Source organism: Aythya ferina (assembly GCF_964211825.1).
Source record: "Aythya ferina genome assembly, chromosome: 1".
NCBI lineage: Eukaryota > Metazoa > Chordata > Aves > Anseriformes > Anatidae > Aythya > Aythya ferina.
This window is the reverse complement of record NC_140296.1, coordinates 137784024-137805853: the sequence shown is the minus strand read 5'-3', so window position 1 is coordinate 137805853 and position 21830 is coordinate 137784024. Positions and strand designations below refer to the sequence as shown.

The window sequence follows — 21830 nt, the reverse complement described above, 5'->3', positions numbered from 1 at the left end:
GAGGGCATTGACAATGCTATGTAGAAGCAGCCAAGCTAGAATATCATAACAATACTTTACAAGTTAGATCTTCTCAAACCACAAGTGAAATGCACTCCTTAAATCTCATCACTTAGTTTCTGTAGAAGATAGGCAGTACAGCCTGTAGATTTCTCTCCCCACAGTTCTCGAAAACAAACAAACAAACATTTACTCTTCAGATAAAGGGAAAACAGCAGGAAGAGTAAACTGAAGAAAATTCCTTGGAGTTACTGAAAGCTGTGTTAAAGGAACTCTGGTCAGCACGTCAGCGGCTCTGAATAATCAGGCAGCAGAGAGCTCTGGAGCACTGGGAGTCTTTCAAACGTGCTTCTCTAAGAAGACAACAATAAAATGTAAACAGAAAATGCCTCTTGGCTGGCACATACTGGCACAGAGAAAAAAAAAATCTCCATTTCCACATACAGAGACTGATTCCATCCCCCCCCCCGCCCTGTTTTCCTGTATTTAAATGATTAAAAGATGACAAGGCACATTTATAAAAGTTCAAAAATCCGATATTGCATATAACATAAGTGCAACAACAAAAAAGGATAGTCAGATTGTACTAATGTTATCTAATACAACCCGTGTCTTGAAACAGAAGGTAGATATGGGAAAGAACTAATTCCATGAAAATACAGTTTCAGATCTTCTAAATGTTCAAGAAAATTGAGCTTAAAGCACTTGAATGATCCTGTTGAAATCAATACCAAATTCAAATTAATGCATGTTTTTCTGCATCACAGAATACCTTCTACTCCTTAAGCTCTCCATTCAAAACTTACATGCTCCTGCTCTGAATAGAATGCATTTTTTTTCTATTTTTTACTTCCAATGATCAGTAGTTAAAATATTATTTATTTGATAAAAATATGTCCTAAAAACTAGATGCATGTGCTGACTTTCCATAGCTCATGAGATTCATATCCCTGTGGAGCAACACCCAGCCAGCCTCCTGCCACCAGGAGGATCCTTGCCCCTCGAGCAGGAAAATGTAACACTATACAACCTGCGTACTGGCAAACATTATAGGTTGATTAACATCCATCCATCCTCAATATGCACAAGACTGTCCAAAGCCGTGAAGGTTATACTATTAAAGCTTGATGTGGCAAAATAGAGCTACAGGAATACGTGTACAAAGGCATATGACATGTTTCAGACGATGGATGTCTGGTATGCCCAGATATTTCTGCTGCAGCATCTGATCTACACACATGCTGAGCCTTACAGTTAACCGTCTGTTCAAAATGAGCGGCTTTCTCTCAGCACTCTTCTGCTAACATAGATGTATGTAGCTACTGATGTTTCAGAAAGTTAGTAACAAAACATACCAGAGAAGCAATATCTCAAAATAGTTGGAATTAACTAACTCTTTATGTTATGTGCACCAGTGGTCTCGAGCTTTGGTACAGGTACAGAGTGACTGTGACTTTAAACTAAAACCTTTTTTAATTTCTTATTTTGAGAAGCCTTTTCCCCCTCTGTAGCAACTGTTGTGCTCCAAGGTAAATTAGCCCTATTGTGACTATTAGCATTAGCATTTGATCAAATATCTCAGTAGAAATAAAGGGCCACTGAGGACCTTCCTAGATAGACGAATTTATCTATATCATTGAAGAAAAAATAACTTACTACTCACTTCCTATTTATAATTTCTTATCATATTTTCCAGGAAATTATGCGCTTTTTGACTTTTGTATGACCTCATGATTTTGGAGACAAAGCTGGCAGATTATAAATTTCAAGTAAATATTACTAGTTCTGAAACTCTATTAATGTATTGCTTGGTTTTTAATGTAGTTGCACTGGAACATCCAGAACAGGCTCACCTGTTCTCTACCTTACATGTCTCTACTTTATGTACTTTAGTTTTGACATTCAGAATAAGCCCAAGAGCCCTCTGTTAATTAATTTGTGCCAATCAGAACACAAAAGATTTACATCTCAAGTCAGATCTGTTAGGCCCCAGGTCTTCGCAATGCACTGAAAGTCAGTCCCACGTGGTTTCTGTCCTCAGCCCAAACCCCATAGATGCTGTGAAAACATTAAGTGACTGTGTAACAACATGTGCAAAGCAGGCTACCTCTCAATAAACAAACTATTATGAGTCTCTTCTACTCTAAACTGGAACTTAAGTGTATCACAAATTACGTAATTGTCACAATTCTTCAGACACAAGCTGGACTGTACAATCTCCAGAGTTCCCTTCCAACCTCAACCATTCTGCAATTAAAGTTTCCTAGTTATTCATACAATGAATGGCCTGGAGATGTATAGAAAATCATATTATTACTTAATCTAAAAGTATTGCCATATTTGCTGGAAACCACCCAGTCTAGAATTTTTACTGCCTAACTTTGGTCTAGATAAGAGTCCTATTAAAAAGGGCTGAAGTGAGCAGATTTGTAGATTGCCAGGCTTGAAAATTTAAACCAATATACACCTTAATAAAGCAGGGAATGTGTTGCATGTATTCACTCTGGTCTTGGTACAAGAAAGAAAGAAAGTTGTCTTATTTAACAGCCAAGACACACACACTGACCTGCCAAAAAGTAAGTAGGACACTTCCTGCAATACAGAGATAGTTACCAAAACAATCACACAGAGTAAGGCTCCAGCTCAATTACACATTTTAGGAATATTTAGGAATAAGGTTAAAATATTCCCTTTTTTTTTTTCTTTCCAGTTTAATAGCTTAAATGTGGTACCACTCTTGGCTGTGAAAATGATGCAAAACAGAACAGGAGAGGTGTTTCACTCTTTTCAATAGTTTATTTCTTAAAAATCTCTGTAGCATAGAATCTTATTATAGGAACAACTTCCCCCCCTTCCCCCCCCCCGGTCAAAACAGCCCCAAACTCAGCATATTCGGTTTCCTGTGATTTTTTTTCTGGCTGAGTACTCACAGTCTAAGAGGGTCTCCATTATAATTTTTGCCAATTCCTGTTCCTGACCCCTTTACAATAGGATGACTAGGGTGAAAAAACACATGGCAGTAAGAGATATAACGTGACCTGTGAATCCTCAATTCATCAGAAGAGTGCTTGAAGTCACAGGAAAAAAAAAAAAGAAGACTGAGGCTGCCTTAGTTTGTACTGGAAACCAATACATAATTTTTGCAGGTTTTAGGAGATGTAATGATTTTGCCACCACATCCACCCCCTTTGATCTTATATCAAACACACACTGAAAAAACATGGATCTTAACAACCAAATGGTAGAGACTGCCTGGACTAGGTATAGCCCTAAGCAAGCAGAAGAGAAAAAAAAAAAAATCATGCCTGTGTATGTAGCACCATTCTTTCAACAGGAGGAAAATTAATAAAATTATCAACAGATACAGTTGGGACGTGGTAGGTGATTCATGACTGGAGAAAAAATAAATTTTAATGTTATTTGAAGATTATTTGATTTAGTTTAACTCTTTAAAAATATATGATAAAAAGGCTGCCATCATGACAGACATTTCACATATAAATAGAGGGACTGAAGACTGTGCCATATAGTGACGTTGTGTGCCCAAAACTGAAGTAGCATTTTAATAGTTCAGTAGTAGTTAAATTGAGTATTTCATAGAACAAATAGGTCATCATCAGAAATTGACTGAAAATGAAAAATAGGAAGAATATCCATGATCTAAAAGAAAGGGGATGAAATAGAAAAGAAAGCAAAATAAAAGCACCTTTTCAGAGGCAGGCTTACCAGTTGGCTGTGGGATAGACATAAGACAAGTTCAGCTAGCCAGGTGTCAAAATCTCCACAAAAACCATTTGAGCCACTAACCCCTCTATATATACACCACAGAGATGCCCATAAGCATCAGACCTCTTAGATCTTTATGCTACAGGAAAATTTTTTTTTTTTTTTTTTTAGCAGATTGATCATGCCAAATTCACACCTGAAGCTTAACTGCAAGGCAGAGGCTGAGCCAATCATAAGCCTTAATTGCAACATTTTTTCAGTTCTGACAGCAACACCAAATCAACCAACACAGTACATTTTAGAGGGGAAAGACATTATTAATCCTCAATTGCTCTCTTTCACAAATTCCTGGAGTTGCACTGTGGCTAAATGCAGAGGTTTTGGCAGCAGCTTCAGGATTTATGTATTTAAATTATTTTTATTTTTAGAAATTCTTACCTTTAGCAACTCATTCCATATTTTCCTTAAAGGGCATTCAACTTGTGGAGCTTAGAATCTCATGGCATCAAGTTGTGAGTTAAACTGATTTGCAGTGCACCTTACAGAAGAGTTGTGTCAGCACCACTGAAGGTGGTGTGAAACAATGGTGGGATGATAGGCAGAATTTGTTTATCCTGTATTGGTGCCAAATCCTTCACATTGAATCTCTAGCCTCCTGGCAGAAACATTTCATCAACTTTTTTTTCTTTTTTTTTTTTTTTTTTTTTTTTAGGGGGGGTGTTACTGGGGGCAGACTTCAATTTTAGACTTCAGCAATTTTAACAGTTATAAGCAACTTTCCCCATTATTTGTATGAGGTCTCAGCTGAATTATTTCAGGCAATCTTTCGCTTCTAACAGGTGTTTTGCCAATACTTTGCAATTTCTTTTCAAAGCCTTCCTTTCCCCTTTCTATCTTTCCTTTCTATTTGCCATAAGGATAGCAGGAAGCAGAGAAGCCATTGCTTATTATGAAATAAAAATGCTCCAAGGTACAGACACATGCAATCATGACATAGCATATAAAATGGGAGAGCTGGAACAGTTACAGACAAGTTGACACAATAGCTAAGATGAGGCAACAGCTGTTTTTTTATTTTGACAGTCCTTTCTCGAAGGTATAGCCTGCTCTTTACACAACAGATGCATCATTTTGGTTAATTTGCAGTTGAATGGAAAGATGAGTCACTTATCAGAAAATAGCAGCATATTTCAAATTTCTGTCCATGTGAGCAGAACTGCTACGCACCATGACACAATCTATAAATACAATTTAGTTCTCCTTTCCTAACACCTAGGAAAAAAGGTGCCCCTTTATTCCAGAGTTCATTATACATACATTTTCACTGAAATAACTTAATATGATGCTTTCATGTTCATCTTCATGAAGAATTTCCATATCAAAAGGAAGAGATTACAGGCTGTAGTACCTTCTCATGTCATAGCCTAATGACAAATTGATGCGTCTAGTAAAAAAACACAAAAAAAACAGAATATGGGAAAAGTACATGAATAACCTCAAAGGAGTAAAAAGGTCAATGTTCTCTGCTGTGGATCTCCTGCTTGTTCTGCTCACTGGTGCGGAGCAGAACTTCCTTGCTCAGAGGCCCCAGGAAGGGGCCTTGTTTCCTATGGGACTCCCTTTACCTGGCTGAACACTGGTCTACTGTATGTTGAGGGACAAGTTTTAACCAGTTCATTGTTCTGCATCCACTATAACATCAAATTCTGATGTCAGGAATCAGTTTAGCCCACAGGCTAAAAAATAATCAAATGCTAATTTGATATCATTACAATATGACACCCGGGGTAAGCTAATTGTTTTCTTTTCTGTTATTGTGACTCATAGAGCAGGTGTTTTATAGACAGCAAATGAAGAGAAAAAAAATCACACAAGCTACTTTGGAAGTTTTTTTTTCCATCAAAATAATATAAATATCGTCCTGATTAAATACCATCTAACATGATTAAATATGCCTTTCACAGATGCATTCATTGCAAGGTAACAGCCATGCTGATTTGGAGATCTTCATGATTGAGGTGAATTAAACCTGAACTTTATGAAGTGTTGCCTAAAGACCCTGCTTCTCTCTCTATAAATCATATTTTTCATCCCGTTAAGCTTCAGTAAGCCATATCACTTTTGTTTTTCTACCTAGACAACCTCTCGTGATGAGGTTTTCCTATGAAAACACAGAGCTTCCTAAACTTTTTATAGCCCAAAAGCAAATGTTATAATACAGTTGAAACAGTGACTTTTCTGAAGCTACATGTACATGGGAAATCATGTTTGGGAATTTATGGGTAATTTCTCATCTTTCCTTTATTTTACCAGCATGTTTCCATCATTTTTATTGATGTATTTAATTTTTCCCCCACCAAAACTATTGAAACACAATGTTTCTCTTGGAGTCAAGGTCATTCAGAATCAACTGAGAATAAGTCATTTGTTCAAGTCTTTTAATCATTTTGACATTGTTCTGCATCCACCTTTATTACCATTATGCCAAAGGGTAACTATAGCTTAAGTAGTTCACACTTTCATTACCACTATCAGCAGGTTCTCTTGATACACCATATCTCCCAAGAGACCCACATATGCTAATCCTGGCATATGCTGGGACCACCACTCTGCTAGATTTCCCTGGATGCAGAGCAAGAGACTTTAACATGATTCACTAGGTCAGAAGTGATAAGTCAGTGACCCCAGCTGATAATGAGGACACCTCTGAATTGCCCTCTGTAGGACTAAAAGCAGTGGAGGAAGTTATAACAATGTGAACATGGTCTTAAAAAACAATGCCCTTGCCCTTTTGAAAGTCAACATTTTTCATAACCCTCCATTCTGCAACAAAACTGAGATTTTTAAAAATCCTATCCTCTATAAAGATAAATGCTGAAGCTAACAGAATTCCTCAAGGGTAGGAAACACCCTTAAACACCTTTAAATCAGCTCTAGTTATTACTCTTCCTCCTTTCATCTCATATCAGCACTTGAGGTGTTCCACTATTAAATTTTTCCCTCCATATCTTTCCCAGCCAAATATTTTACTTAAGCTGTTCTTTAAAAACTGTTACCAGAGATAGATGAGATAGAGCATCATGACTCTCCCTCGTGGGACAGTCATAACATCTTTGCCAAAATATATAAAACTGCCTCATGTTCATTTTGCTTCTTGCTGTCAGTTGCTTAGGCACTTCTGTTCAGTGGTTATTGAGTACATTTATGATAAATCTGAACTTCATTTATTATCCACCCTCAATCATTAACTTGGAGTGCATAGAAAATAAAACTGTTTTAGGTTGCTCATAAAACCTACTGTTCATTCTCCTGAAGAACTGCCTCCACTCTTGTGGCAGGTAATGTTGCAGAGCCTGGAGAATCCTAGAATAAGAGGTACTCTGAGCACCACATTCTCCTGATACAGTGTAATCACAAAGGTAATCTCCCTTTGCAGTTCTGGATTTTAAGAAAATATCGCTTTAGAAATAAAAAATAAATAAATAAATAAAAAACTTCAGGAGGATTTTAAAAATCAAGGCAGGTTTCCTGCAACTTAAAGGTTAAATAAAATGCACCGTTTTGCAAGATTTTTTAGAATAACTTCATACCTACAGAAGTGTTTATATTTAAAATATATTGTATAGAAATGCACAATAAACAATTTATCAAAGTCTTCCTTTCTAATTACCTCTTGTTTCTTTGTTTCCCATTGTTGTTCTGCTTTTTGCTTATGCACAGTGACAGCTTACACGTTGCATTCTAGTATAATGGCAACCTTTAAAAAAACTGAAGAGGTAACAAAATTTGTTCAGTTTCAGGAGAATATCTAAAGTTATTTGCACGAAATATAAAACTCTAATCAAGGGGAGCTGAGAAACAGAAATTCCATCAATTTATTATTTAGTTTCTTGATTAATTACTGAAGTCTTGATGAGGGTACATAGATATTTGGATAGCAGATAGTAACTTCAGTAGAGAAAATATTCAAAGTTAGACTATGTAGAAAATAAATTTAGTCTTTACTTGCAAATTCTGCTCTCAGACCTCACAGGTGTCTGTGTTTCATGACAGAGTATGAGGGAGAAGATTAACATCCCTGCTAGAGGAAGCTGATGCAATAGATCCAGGCATAGCAGATCTATACAACTCCGTGGGACTGGATGGGTTACCTCCAAGAGGGTTGAACAAGCTCAGTGATGCTATCAGGAGAAAACAATATATTATTTTGGGAAGGTCATGGGCATTGACAATCCATTATTTTTGGAATGTCATAGATACTGACAGTGTAGTCATGGCCAGTAAAAAGGCAAATTTCAAGAATATCTTCAGGAAGGGCAATAAGAAGGATCCCAGAGAAGCTCAGTCCAGTCAGTTTTACCTCAGTGGCCCAGAACACTTTTGGAAGCTGTTTGCTGGCACATGAAGTGCAGGAACGTGACTTGGAAGAGCCAGCTATAAACAAATCATACCTGATCAACCTGACCACCTTCCGTACTTAGATAGCTAGCTCCATGAATGAAGGCAAAGCCACAAGTGTCTTCTACTTTGACTGTAGTAAGGTTTTCAACACAATTTCCCTTAATGCTGTAGATAAGTTAAGAGATATATAGTAGGGGTGAGTGGACTACAGGCCAAAAGAGACCTAGTCTCTTTTAGCTAAGTTATTCAATGTCTCTGTAATTATTGATTACTATGGTTATAACTACATTTCATATCAAGTTTCCTTCAAAGAAGACAAGGAAGAAGAGATCAAACATATCAAAGGGGGAAGGAGACCTGAAGATTACCCTGTCTTTGCTGTACTGGTGTTTTACCTGCTATAAATGGTATGCTAGCCTCCTTCAATAAGTATTCCCACAAGTGCGGGCCTTGGAAACAGTCTTCATTACTTGTGGAAAGAAATAATAACTCAGTATAAATTATCTTGCAGTTCAGGCAAAGATATCAGATATAGATAGATGTAAATGCAGTAATTTTTCCAAGTTGTATAAAGAATTCTTTATGTAAATTAACAATTCATTTAAAATAATGGAGTTTTATGGAGTTATGCAACTTCTCTATATATTTTTTTCTTAGTGCGCTAACCAAACTAATTTTCTTAGTACAACAAATCCTGATTTTGGACAATAGAATTGTATAGAGCCTAATAACTATTTTGGCCAGAGAGGCTTTCCTGAGATGTTTCTGTCTCCTTCCTCAGCCTGCTCCCCAGTAAACACTTCCTTCTCATCAAAGGAGCACTGACTGCTTAATGACAGGCTTATGAAAACCCAGATGAAATATTCTTATCTTTTCAGCACTGGGAAAGCTTCTGAATAACTACTGAATGACTAAGATCAGGGAGTATTCAAGCATGAAGATTGATTCAGAAAGAAAAAGCCTTTGCTTTCACTCTCCAAAAGACATAACCTGTGACTTGTCTTGTTCTGTCTCTTTCACTCTGGGTAACTATTTACACCCTTCTGATATTCCATTTTATCAGAATGATAACCCAAAATGTACTGACTACTCCAGCCACGTTTTTATACAAGATTGCATGGGAAGCTAGAGAAGAGCATTGGCTCCTTCGCATATACAACCAATGCTCTTCCTTATCCTGGCCACCTGTCTATGACTGCTTGCTCCCTCAAAGTCAGTGACAGGACATTCCCCAGAACAAAAGCAACAAAAACTGATGGATAAACAACTTCCCATCTCCTTGTTGGATATTCCTCTCTCCCCTAATTGAATATACCGGGAACTAGAAGTGTTGGCCCCTAACTTTTAAAATGCATGGGTAGAATGTCTATATTTTACTACTTTACTGACACTTGTCCCAGAAGAGCCAAGTGAGAATGGAAGAGTGCAAAACATAAGAAAGGACCTCTGGGCAAAAAATCCCAGGGTTCAGCTGTGAAAGACAGTTTCAGCCTCAGAACATTTGCAATAGTCTCCCCTGTTCTGCCTGAGCTTCTCACTGAGAGATGGGAAAGAGACTACACTTGTTCCTCGTTCAACACACATTCAAAAGGAAAGATTTTTACTGAAATGGAAAAAAGAACAAATAGGATTTGGCAATAAGGAAGTCTTTTCTGTAAAGGTAATGCTATCAACAAAACAGCTGAGGAAGTCTGGCCTCTAAATGTAGCAGACAGAATAAATTAATTTTCACCTCACCCAAAGAAGTGAGATAAGTGAATTTTCCTGTGGAAAGTTTGAGATAGACAATATAAGAGATTTAACTGAAGATATTCTTTCATAATAAAAATTTTTAAAAAATCAACAACAAAGAAGGAAATGTTCAGCAAATATTTTACTAAGTAGTCCTGAGATTTTATTTTTTAAAATGGGAAAATAATTTTCCTGAATAGTAAAACATAAGTGTATTTTTTGTTTGGCTTGTAAAATTTTTACGGGTTTTCCTGGTCATTTTCCATCAGCTGTTATACTTCTGGTGCGCTGGGCATTTCCACAGATCTCTATCTCCCCAGTGTTCTCTCTCCCTTAGCTCTGTAAGCTATGTAAGATTCCACATTTAAAATAAACAGAGAAACTACTGCTTTTTTGAGCACTATCAGTGGCAGCTGTATAGGAGTTTCAATGAAATGCTGCTTCCTGGATCATCAGCCTGACTAGTGGACTTTTTCTTTCTTAAAAAGCCAGAAAAGATGCAACATTTAAAAGTCCTGCAAAGTGGAAACCTGTATGGTTGAAAGCGAGAACTCCTCAATTCTCAGTGAAAGATTACTGTCAAGAAATGGTACTAGGATAAGTTATAAAAAGTGAATTTCTTGATAGGCTGAATAGTTTTGGTAGACCTTAATTGAATTAAACTACAGAAAATGCAACTTTGTTGTTAAGTGCAAAATATGTACTAGAATGAGACTTATATAGAAATTTCCAGACATTCCATAGCTTCAAGTTTTTAGCATCTGACTTTTCCACATATTCTTGGGAATTTCATAGTTAAGGAAGATATGCTTATCTACTTTCAGAACTGCCCAAAGCTAAAGGTGCAAGAAAGTTGACTGTATTTATCACAGCACATACTGTAACAATAAATTCAACCTCATGATACAGGCTTCTACTTCAAGTACAAGAACAGTTTCTGGTAGACTAGACCCCCTACAATGACTGGACTTTAACTCTATTCATCACGTGCTTTCTAGACAACTTTACATAAAACCTAATATACAAACCCGTGTGATTTTTACCAAGTTTTCCTCTTTGTTCTTTCCTAACCCAAGGAAACACAAACCAGTTTGCAGCATTCCACATTACTGTAAACTAGAGAAGTATTTATGTACTTAATTTTGATTTAGGCACTGGGAAATTAAGAGATTTAGTCAAAGACGCAAAGACGTATTTGAGGAGATGGCTGGAAATTGAGTGGGAGAATATGGAGCAGGGAAAATCTGCTCCTGTTTTACTCTTCCATAGGATCCATTCAGCGCCCAGAGATAGATGAGATAGAGCATCATGACTCTCCCTCGTGGGAGAGTCATAACATCTTTGCCAAAATATATAGAACTGCCTCATGTTCATTTTGCTTCTTGCTGTCAGTTGCTTAGGCACTTCTGCTCAGTGGTTGAGTACATTTATGATAAATCTGAACTTCAGGTTGGAATGTAGATGTACCTGCTTTGGTATGTATTCCCTTTGATATGTTAGGAACATTGTAAAGCAAGAAAAATCTGCAAAACATATGCAAGAATTCTTGGTTGTTATCCCAGCTACAAATAAATCCTCTTTCTTAGCTGCTCAGAGAAAATAAAGAAACAGAAAACAGCTGCTGGAGTAGCCAAAGACTCAGAGATTGTTGGGTAACATCCTGACAGCAGTTAAGATCAGGATGTATTCTACGTGCAACAGAAAAAAAGCTGGAGAATGAAGTGCATGAAGAACTCAAAATATGGTCCTCTGTGTCTCTATTACCAAATTTCAGCTAAAAATGGGTCCAGAGAAGATACCTGACATTAAAAAAAATAATAATAAAATAAAAATTTCCCCAAACTGGCTATAGAATCAGCTCCACACTAATTCAGAAATAGCAACCCATCACATCTCTGAATTTAAGAAGTATTTTAATTTTAATTTGTGATATTAATAAAGGAAGGAGCTCATTGTTTCTTCCCATAGATCTTCCAAATGCCCAATGTCTTTTTTTTTTTCTCTCCCCCTCCCCCCCCCCCCAATCACAGAATCATCTAGGTTGGAAGAGACCTTCAAGATCAGTTAGTCCAACCTCTGACCTAACACTAACAAGTCCTCCACTAAACCACATCACTAAGCTCTACATCTAAACATCTTTTAAAGATCTCCAGGGGTGGTGACTCAACCACTTCCCTGGGCAGCCCATTTAATTAAAATTATTATTTTTTTTAATTTTCCATTTTATATGATTGAAGGAGGTCATCTTAAGCCATACGGGTTTTGATTTCCTTACAGATTCTACAAGAGGAAGGAACTTGCCCTATTAAGAATAATTTTAACTTATGTTGTCCAGTTACTGTGAATCCAGGCTTCCTGTTATCTGTTCACAGTCCAGCCAGTAGACAGAGAGAGGATCTGTGAATGTACAGCAGTAGTGAATGATACTGCAGAAAACAAAGATTTCTGGAGAGAGACTGAGGTTAACAACCTATGGGGAGGATGTGGTACAAAAGAGGGATCCTTTGAACAAAAAAGGGGCTGGAGATCAAGAAATACATTTTTAAAGAGGAATTCCAGTAACCTGGAGAAGGAACGAATCTAAGTGAGAAACAAAAGACAAGGAAGAGTTAAAAAGGCAGATAGTTTAACATACCAGCTGTGTACTTTGGGAATCTGTGAATAGAGAGAATAGAAGGCTGTGGAATGAAAGAAGATAAAGAGGGTGAATGTGAGTGCTGCAAGAGGTTTCTGGGGACTAAATAAAGCTCTGCAGCTAAGGAAAAGTAAAGCCAAGTCATTGACCTCTGAGAAGGCTTTAGAAAAGTAGCATTTTTCTATGCACTTGAAATGCTGATTTTTCTAATTAGACCACTTTTTCAAAGACCAGTTAAAGAGCCTACCCTACAAAGTTAATATGCATCATTAAGCTTGTAGGCTTTTATCATTTTGGATCTCTTTGGAGGGTGGAAAATAGAAGCAGGATGATACTGTGACTCATGATATTCCAATATTAGTTACAACAACTCTGTAGCTGTAGAGGCTGAAGCTTGTGTAGCCTACTTTTAACTCTGAAGATGAAATAGCCCAAATTACCAGTACAGCTGGACAGGCTACTTACTTGTTTCTTTGTTCTTTTCCTAATGCCACACTTAGTTTAGAAAGGTAACAGATATTGGCATTCAGTTTCAACCTACACTGAGTTATTATAACCCAAGACAGAATTTCCTCAACTGTCCTTCTGACTAAGATGTCACAGTTGGCAAACATTACATACACTTAAACCCAGACACCTAAAATAACATTGCATCTGCAGCTTACTCCTCCAGCAGGCTGTTTGTACTCCCAGATACTTGGTATACAAACGCATTTCAGTCTTAACCATGGCAGAAGAAAAAGTTGTAGATATTCAAAAAACAGCACTAAGGAGCAGTAACGTCAGAGAGAGATTTCTTTCAGACCACTTGTGGCATCAGACATGCTGCTTGGCTGCAGGCAGGCCCACTGCTTCAGTGGGGAACAAAAGCTTAGCTGAGCAGAGGATAACAAACGCAGACTGCATGGTGAAGAAATGCATAACAGAAAACACAAGTGGCTCAGCTGCATTATCCTGGAAACACGGTAAGGCTCAAAAGCCTGATGTCACTGCACAGAGGAGCTGATCCCGAACTCTCCCACGTGGTATATCCTCCATCCAGAACTGAGACCTGGGTAGGCCTAGGAATGCTCCCAAACATTCAGAACTTCTCATATATAGGAGTAAGAATTTGTTGGACAACCATCTGGTAGATTCTGGGAATAGCTTCAAACTACCTTCACGTGTGTACTGAAGGTAGGACTGGAGACATAAGGCTTTTTCTATTACCTCATATATTATTAAAAATGTTGGTTTTATATTTTTTTGGCAGTATTAACAGAACAGTTCTTAACAACCAGATTAATTTAAGGCTTTATATAGGAAGGGTTAGTTAGGGAGCTCCTTGAAAAATCTGATACAATGTAAATACTAGATTTTAAAGCAAAATTATTTGGACCTTGTTCCACTATTCTCAAGCTTAGCAACTACCCTATAAGCTTGCAGAAACACAAGAGCTATAAAGTTTTATCCCATTTCCTAAGATATCCAAGAAACTCCTACACAGGACAGGTATTTAGCAAGCATTTGACACACAGCAATACATGCAACAGATTTTGTGTTCTAGACTTTCCATGCACACCAGCAAAGGTTACTTCCACTCATGGATGTCAGTAGGATGCAGGAGGTGAGATCTGACAGCTGGAATTCACAACAAATGTTCATTCTATGTCAACACATTTAAGCCAGCCATATGTCATTTTACTACAGTGAAGGAAAGATGAAGTGGTAAATATTATACCGTTAAGAAGTAGATCATTTTCTTAAGCTTTCCAATATTTAAAGCATTTCTTTAAAAGCAGTCATATGCTGTCTATTTCTGAGAGTACTGGTCCTTTCCTTCACTGTAGTAAAATCCTTAAATTCCTCTGATCCAGTTATCTGAATGAAGTATATTTATGACACTTTCGCTGCAAAATAAAATACTCATTGCCTCACCAATACAATCTTCTTGGTGGTCTAGAAATGGATAAAAATAGGATAAGATCACGAGAGGCCTGCCACTCTTACTTATTCTTTACTCTTACTTATTACTTATAATTAGGCACTTACTATATTTCATGTTGATTAAATTAGAATAACGGTAATGGAACTTTAGTTCCTATCCTCAAAACTGTTGAGTCCTCTGACATGAAAGTTAAAGTCATTAAGTGTGGTGATTCAGTCATTATCTACTCAAAGAGGCCTTCCGAATTTGTGCAAAGAACATCTCTTCATGCAAGACAGCTTTCCAAACGTGTTTGTCTGGCTACCCTAACATATACGTTTTCATCCCCCACCCGCCATCAAAGCTGCATATGTCCAGGAAGTTCATGAGAGAAAAATAGTCTTGCCTTGGAGGTGCACAAGGACAATAGTCAACTGTAACTGCAAATATTAGTAATACTTTCTCCCAGTCCCTTTCTGAAACTAACAGAGTGGCAGTGATACAAACATTGTAGCTCCAATGGAGCCAATGGTGAAAGGACTACTTCTTTCAACAGAAGACCAGAATCCAACAGAATTTGTACCATGCCTCACAGCAATGTGACGTTTTTCACCACCGTGAACTCTTCTCCAGTCTTTTGCAACTGCTTAGAAAAATAAAAGGTGTGGATTTGTATGCTTTTAGTTGCAGCAGTCACCTAACTGGGAGGCAATTCAAAATCTTTGTTGCCCAAGACATTTCATGTGGCATTTGAAGGTATTACTTCCTTCTCTTTGCTAAGGCCCTCCTTAATCCACTGTGAAGTGGAATTAACTGCACTTTCAGCAGAAGCACTTTCTAGCTGAAATAGTTTTCTGTCACAGTGTTCCTTTGCCTCATCTCACACAGAACACGTTCATTTTGCTAAGCACCAACTGCACTCTTCAGAAATTTGCTGTCACCTAAGGAGGCTGAATTGCTACAGTTCTCCACAGTGAACCAGCTGCTGTTCCCCACATTGTGAGAGATGGAAAGTCCTGCGGAACTGTCTGTGACCATATTGATTTAAATAACACTGGCCAGTTTAAATCATTCATATAAATAGAAATGCAACCATTTCATCTGTCCTCTTTCTGCTGGCAACTCTGCCCCCTCCTATATCATACTTAAAATCTTCCTCCTACTTTCCCAATTATTACACTTTGTCTGCCACAGCTCAAAATGCAGCGGGGTATGAAGCAGAAGTAGCAGGAAGCACTCAGGAACCCTGTGTGATTGCAGAGCCCAGCCCACCAGGCAGCAAGGAGGGCATGAAATCCTCCAGCATCAAACAAGGAATATTCTATAGTATTTCTAGAATACAGACCGAGGAATGGAGAAGACTGGTGAAAGCTGACCTTGCCTTTTCAACTAAATCAGCAGATAAACAGGGAGGAGTGATGTGTTTGCTTTCAAAATAGTAAGATACAACCAGCATGTATAATTCCACATCCACCATCCTTGACAGCTTTCCCGCACACAATGCTCTTCTGTTGTTATGCACAAAAACAAACAAATCATTTGCTGTTCTTTTTAATCAAAAACAAAATACCAGTGCAAGAAAACAAACCACCCCACCAAAACAATCCCTCCTCCTCCCAAAACAAGAGTCTCCAAAGGCTATCCATTTTCTTGTCCTATAACACCGGTACTCACCAAAACTAAACAGCTGGCTTTCTTTAGAGCTGTGTTTACCAAACCAAATTATAGCACCAGAACCAGCAGCCAAGATAAGGAAGAAGGCTATACCCTGCTGTAATAGGCACAGACCACACCTGCACCTTGCAGCTGAGGACTGTGGTGATGCCCAATCTAGCTGTGACCCAGCAGTCCAAGAACTGGGAGTGATAAAATCAACTCTAGGCAGCTCTGCATCTCACCTCATTAGTTTTCTCCTGTAAGTCACATGCAGTGCTGCCAGCTGACAACCTGAATGTAATTTTGAAAACATAAGCTCATAATATCCCACAGCACTACTGATCCAGACACAAGTACCAGCTCAATAACTGCTCTTTACACTGCCTTCCATCATGCAGCAGAAACGTACTTTAGATGCCTTTTTTCCTCTTGATCTTGCAGTCATCTCCACGTAAGGAACAGAATACATCTCAGCCAGTAAACACCACCACCATAACAAGACTTACAGAAAATTATTCTGCTTTGCCTGAAGTCAAGCACAGCAGGGAAGATTCCAGTGGATTTGGAAGCAAGCACCATCATTTTGGATGTGTGAAAAATACCATGGCAGGAAAACAAGTAGATGCCATTTGAGAGAGAGAACATAAGTGTGAATACGTGCAACTTTTGGGGCTGCAAAAGACTGAGCTGATGTCAGTAGCTGACTATTTTACATTCAGGGAAATGTTTCTTTGCAACAGAGAATTTCTCATACAGACAAGGAAAACTCTGCAGATCCTTAATTTTTCATTTTTATTTTATTAAAGCCATACACAAAGCTATGCTACCCTATGAAGGTATTAATATTGACTCCATGGCTCTGCCACCTGCAGGGACTACTTGTTGAATATCAGTATGCCCTGTTCAGCAGCAATATCAAAGTTTCATAAAGATAGTTTAAAAAAAGTGCATACATTAAGATCTTTCCAGATTCTACTAAAAGTGGTATGTAAATTACTAGGCTGTTTCTTCCTCCCTCTTCTCATTGTTTTGAGATGTTTTGCCGTCAATTCAAAGCGTTCAAATAATAAAGCTTCATTTAGTTTAGTTTTGGTTTTATTTAAATCAGGGAAGTGTTCTGATGAGTTAAAGTACATAACTACATGGGTAAATTCTGCCCACTAAGAGAAGTCTTTCCATATGTTTACAGGTGTTTGCAATAGCAATGGCACAGGTACTAAAGACACTCACAAGGAAAACAAATGTAGATCAAACAAGAAGAGAATAGTTGGGAGAATGGATTCAAATAAAAACATTAATACTAGAAGGGTTTTCAAACAACCTAGTCAATGCTCTTACATTGTTTTTGTTTAAGGGATGTTGGAAAACCTACCCAATGCCTTTTCATATTTATTTTTAAGATAAAATTATTTGAATTTTGGTGATTTTCCCATAACCAAATGAAAGGTAGAAATTATTTAATTTATGTAATATAGATCTAGAGAGAGCTTTCCCATCTGAAAGGCTGCAGTCCTCTTAGTAGCAGTGGGAATGGTGTCATTGTATTAAGACTAAGATAATGTATATTTGCAATGATAGAGGTCAATGACAGCTCATCACTACAGGTGGGCTGTCTTAATGAGGGCTCTCCCTAACTTTATTCATCTGCAGAAAAGTATATCCACTGGTGAGAAACCTAAATAGATATAAAGCTGATTCTGATGATAGAAATCAGTTTTTCAACCACTGCACACTAATACTTACCAAAACTGAACTAAAAGTTTAGGGAAAACTAAACTTTTCCCTAAATTTGCTCTAAGGAACCAGTGCCCTTCTCAACAAGCAGGAATTCCATAGCAAAAGGGTGTGAGAGATGAAGATATAATGAAGTTTTGCAAGAAAAACGGTGTAGGAGCAGGAAGATGACTATGAAGAACACCATAATAAATCATTCAGGTTCAGGGAATGAGCCATATAGTCCAATACTCCATTTGCAGACAAACATGGTTCCAGCCCCGAGGCTAAGACTGTTTCAAAAACAGCTAGCTAGCTATATAGGAAGTTTTCCCAAGCTGAGGAGAATTTTCCCTGGGCTGACCCAAAGGCCTCAAGGAATTGCTTGAAGGATAGAATTGGTGATGCTTATCTGCTGGGTTAAATCAGGTCTCCAAGCTTGATGTAATGCAAGACCTTCACGATGAATTTACTAGAGCAGGTATGGCACTGATATAGTGTGGAAGGAACACAGACCAACTCGTGATGCTCCCACATATCTGCCTCTCAAGCAGAAGTTAAGAAACAAATCAGAATATAGAACAAATTTCAGAGAGTTATAATTTTGCTTGCAAAGCCAATGAAAACAAGGGTCTAAGGTGTTAGAATCATAGAATCATTTAGGTTGGAGGTTGGAGAAGACCACCAAGTTCATCAGAGCACTTCCAAAGCCCACCACTAAACTATGTCTTTTACATATCTTCATCAATGGTGACTCAACCACTTCCCCAGACAGCCTGTTCCAAGGCTTCACAACACTTTCAGCGAAGAAATTTTTCCTAATACTCGAAATAAATCTCCACTGGCACAACTTGAGGCTATTTCCTCTTATCCTATTGCTTGTTGCTTGCAAAAAGAGACCAACTCTCACCCTTTGAGGTAGTTGGAGAGAGCAACAAGGTCTCCCATGAGCCTCCTTTTATCCAAGCTAAATAACCCCAGCTCCCTCAGACTCTCCTCATACAAGACTTGTTCTCTAGACCCTTCACCAGCTTCTTTGGCCTTCTCTGGACATGCTCCAATACCTTGATGTCCTTCCTGTAGTGAGGGGCCCCAAACTGAGCAAAGTATTTGAGTTTCAGCCTCATCAGAGGCACATACAGAGGGACAGTCACTTCCCTAGTCCTCCTGACAATGCTTTTTCTGATACAAGAAGGCTGTTGGCCTTCTTGGCCACCTGAGCACACTGATGGCTCTTATTCAGCCAGCTATTGACCAATACCCCCAGGCCCCTTTCCTGATGGGCAGCTTTCCAGCCACTCTTCCACTAGCCTATAGAGCTACATGGGGTTGTTGTGCCCCAAGTGCAGGACCCAGCACTCAGCCTTGTTGAACTTCATACAGTTGCCCTCAGCCCTTCAGTCCAGCCTATCCAGATCCCTTTGTACAGCCTTTCTACCCTCAAGCAGATCAACATTCCCGCCTAACTTGATGTCATCTGCAAAGTTTGAGGGTGCACTCGATCCCCTCATCCAGATCATCGATAAAGATATTAAAAAACTGGACCCAGTACTGAGTTCTGGGGGACACCACATTCAACACAACTGTTTGGACCCAGCCACCAAGCTAGTTTCCCCCCCCAAAGTATACACCTGTCCAAGCCATGCGCAGCCTTTTTTCTCCAAGGGAATGCTGTAGGAAACTAAACTAAATGAGTCAGAGAGAGATCAGGTTACTCAAGCAGGACCTACTTTCACAAACCCATGTAGCAATCTCTGTAAAAGAAATGGAGTCCACACAGTCTTAATTACATACCATAGATTAAATATTCTGGAGTGATGAAACAACTCAAAGGCTAGGGAGAAGGAAGATTTTACTAAGCATGTGATCCTAGAACACTGCAATGGAAGAGGTCCCAGTTCAATTACTATAGACAAGTGGATATGGTGGATGATGGTCTGCAACATGGAGCTACATTCACAGCCTTTAGACTCTTTACCCCAATTTAGTCTCTTGATGTGCTCAAAATACACTTAACTGTGGGAAACAGGCTGCTCATACAGTTATTATACCATAAACACACAACACTAAGTTTCAGATGTGTTGCAGAGAACAAAATATATACACACTTTGAAATAGCATCATTTGACCTGAGCTCAGGCATCTTAAATGTAGGAGTAGACAGATACACCCAATGACTTCTATCTTTTCTTATGAAAGTTACAGGGAAGTGTTATTAGAGGCAACCAAAAACATTTGGCTGAAATTTTCTCAATGAAAAATGAAGATTTTGGCAATGTCAACATTTTTGGAGTGGCAATTTGTGTTAGTTTCATTAAGTTACTAGGAGGATGACAACATACACAACCTAAACTGTTTAGTTTATCTAGAAAAGTTTTATTCCTTATATTCACATGCCTGTGTTTTTCCCCCTCTGATTTTTCAGAGTTAGCACTGATCCAGATACTAGTCTGATTTCTTCAGAAAGAAAGCACCAAACAATCCTTATTCGATGACTGTACCTTCACCTGTGTAAAATACCAGCCCAGAGATAAGCCATTTTCTTTCATGTTAAAAAAAATAATATAAAACACCCTGCATAATATTTGCTTAGGAAAGGAAAAGGAGGGCTTGAAGGAGCTCCTCCTTTTCACTTTTTCCAGCTCCCACAGACATTGGCAGGAGCAGAACTGGGGGGTGCTGGAGTGGAAACATATCCATCCCGTGCCATAGCCATCAGCATAAGGAGATGAAGCATGGATACAACATGGTGCTCAGCCCTACTGGTTTCAGATCCACACTGCTGTTTTTTCTTGCCTGCAGAAGCTTGTGCTCTGTCACATAGGTTATATCATGCAAAACATGAGATCAAGTTACATACTACAATATGTTCTCTCCTCCTTTCTGTATAGGTGTGAAAATCAAAACATGGGAGAACTGCTTGGGCTATGGCTTCTCCCAGCTCATCTGCATAGGAATGCAGACTCTTCATTTATCTCCAGGCTTATATTATCTGGTAGTGCAAGTAGCTTAGTGGAGCAAGGTCAAGGACATCTAACAAACAATCCATAATAAACCTCAATCTTTAAAAAAAAAAAAGATGTTATGAGAAGAGACTTTTCCCTTGCTGTATGTACTAACTAAACTTTAATTTTCCTAATATGAAATTTACATACTGTATGCTATTTCTTCTGTTATTTTAGCTTCTTGGAATAATAGGCATATATGTACCTTGAACTCTAGTGTAAGGCTGTAGACCCTCCAAAGATCCAATTTTAATAACAATAAAAATTAAAAAAGTAAAGCTCTGCTAATCATGACTTCTAGGATGTTATCCTTAAGTATTATTAACATTGCATTTGTGGTATCTCTTGTTGCACAGGTGGCTCTGGGTACTTTTTGGCTCCTGCACATCTGGCTGCATGCTTTTGTCTGATGTGAAAGCCATAACAGCACAACTCACCTGAACCCTCCTTGCCTATTATGTATGTACTCATCATCCAGAAGAAAAAAATATTTCCTTCTTAACATTTCTGAATGTTCTGTTAATCAATGAAGTGACTGACACAGAAAGTGAGCACTGACCACACACATATACCATTTTAAGAGTCCCCAATCCCTTCCTAGTATTTACATAGTGACTGAACTGCCATCATAGCACCTCACTTTTGTAACATCATTGTTACACCCCCACCCAACAACCTATCTGTCCAAAAACATGCCATGAGAGACTAGTTACTTTACAGTCATTGTATGAGAACCATTGCTCAGACTAGATGGTCTCCGCTACTAAAGAGAGCCTCATGAGGATACTCCCAGTATGCAGCAGACTCCCAGCCAAGTGAACCTGTGCAGACCTTGTGCAAACCTGCTTTCTGGAGTGCACTGCAGAGATGCAGGGAAGCCCAGTACATAACCATGTGAGAGGCTTCAGCTGGTTTTGGACATATTTGCCAGGCTTCACTCAAGAAGACAGTAGTCTCAAAGACTTCAACAAAGAAATGTCAGTGATGGCAAATGCCAGGTAGATGGCAAAAGGATACAGGGAAGAGGAGACAAAAAAAAAAAAAAAAAAAAAAAAAC

General features: G+C 38.4%; 1 protein-coding gene across 6 annotated transcripts in view; it reads right to left on the bottom strand.

Moving 5' to 3' along the window:
* FAR2 (fatty acyl-CoA reductase 2) overlaps positions 1-21830 on the bottom strand; it is a 157331-nt gene that overhangs the window by 101468 nt on the left and 34033 nt on the right. Inside the window, exon 1 of one of the 6 annotated variants that reach the window (XM_084510651.1) lies at positions 8523-8590. The exons of the other annotated variants lie outside the window; for them this stretch is intronic. The gene's annotated coding sequence lies outside the window, so the exon portion shown is untranslated. Of the gene's footprint in view, positions 1-8522; positions 8591-21830 lie in introns of those variants that run through there. 6 annotated transcript variants of the gene reach the window in all.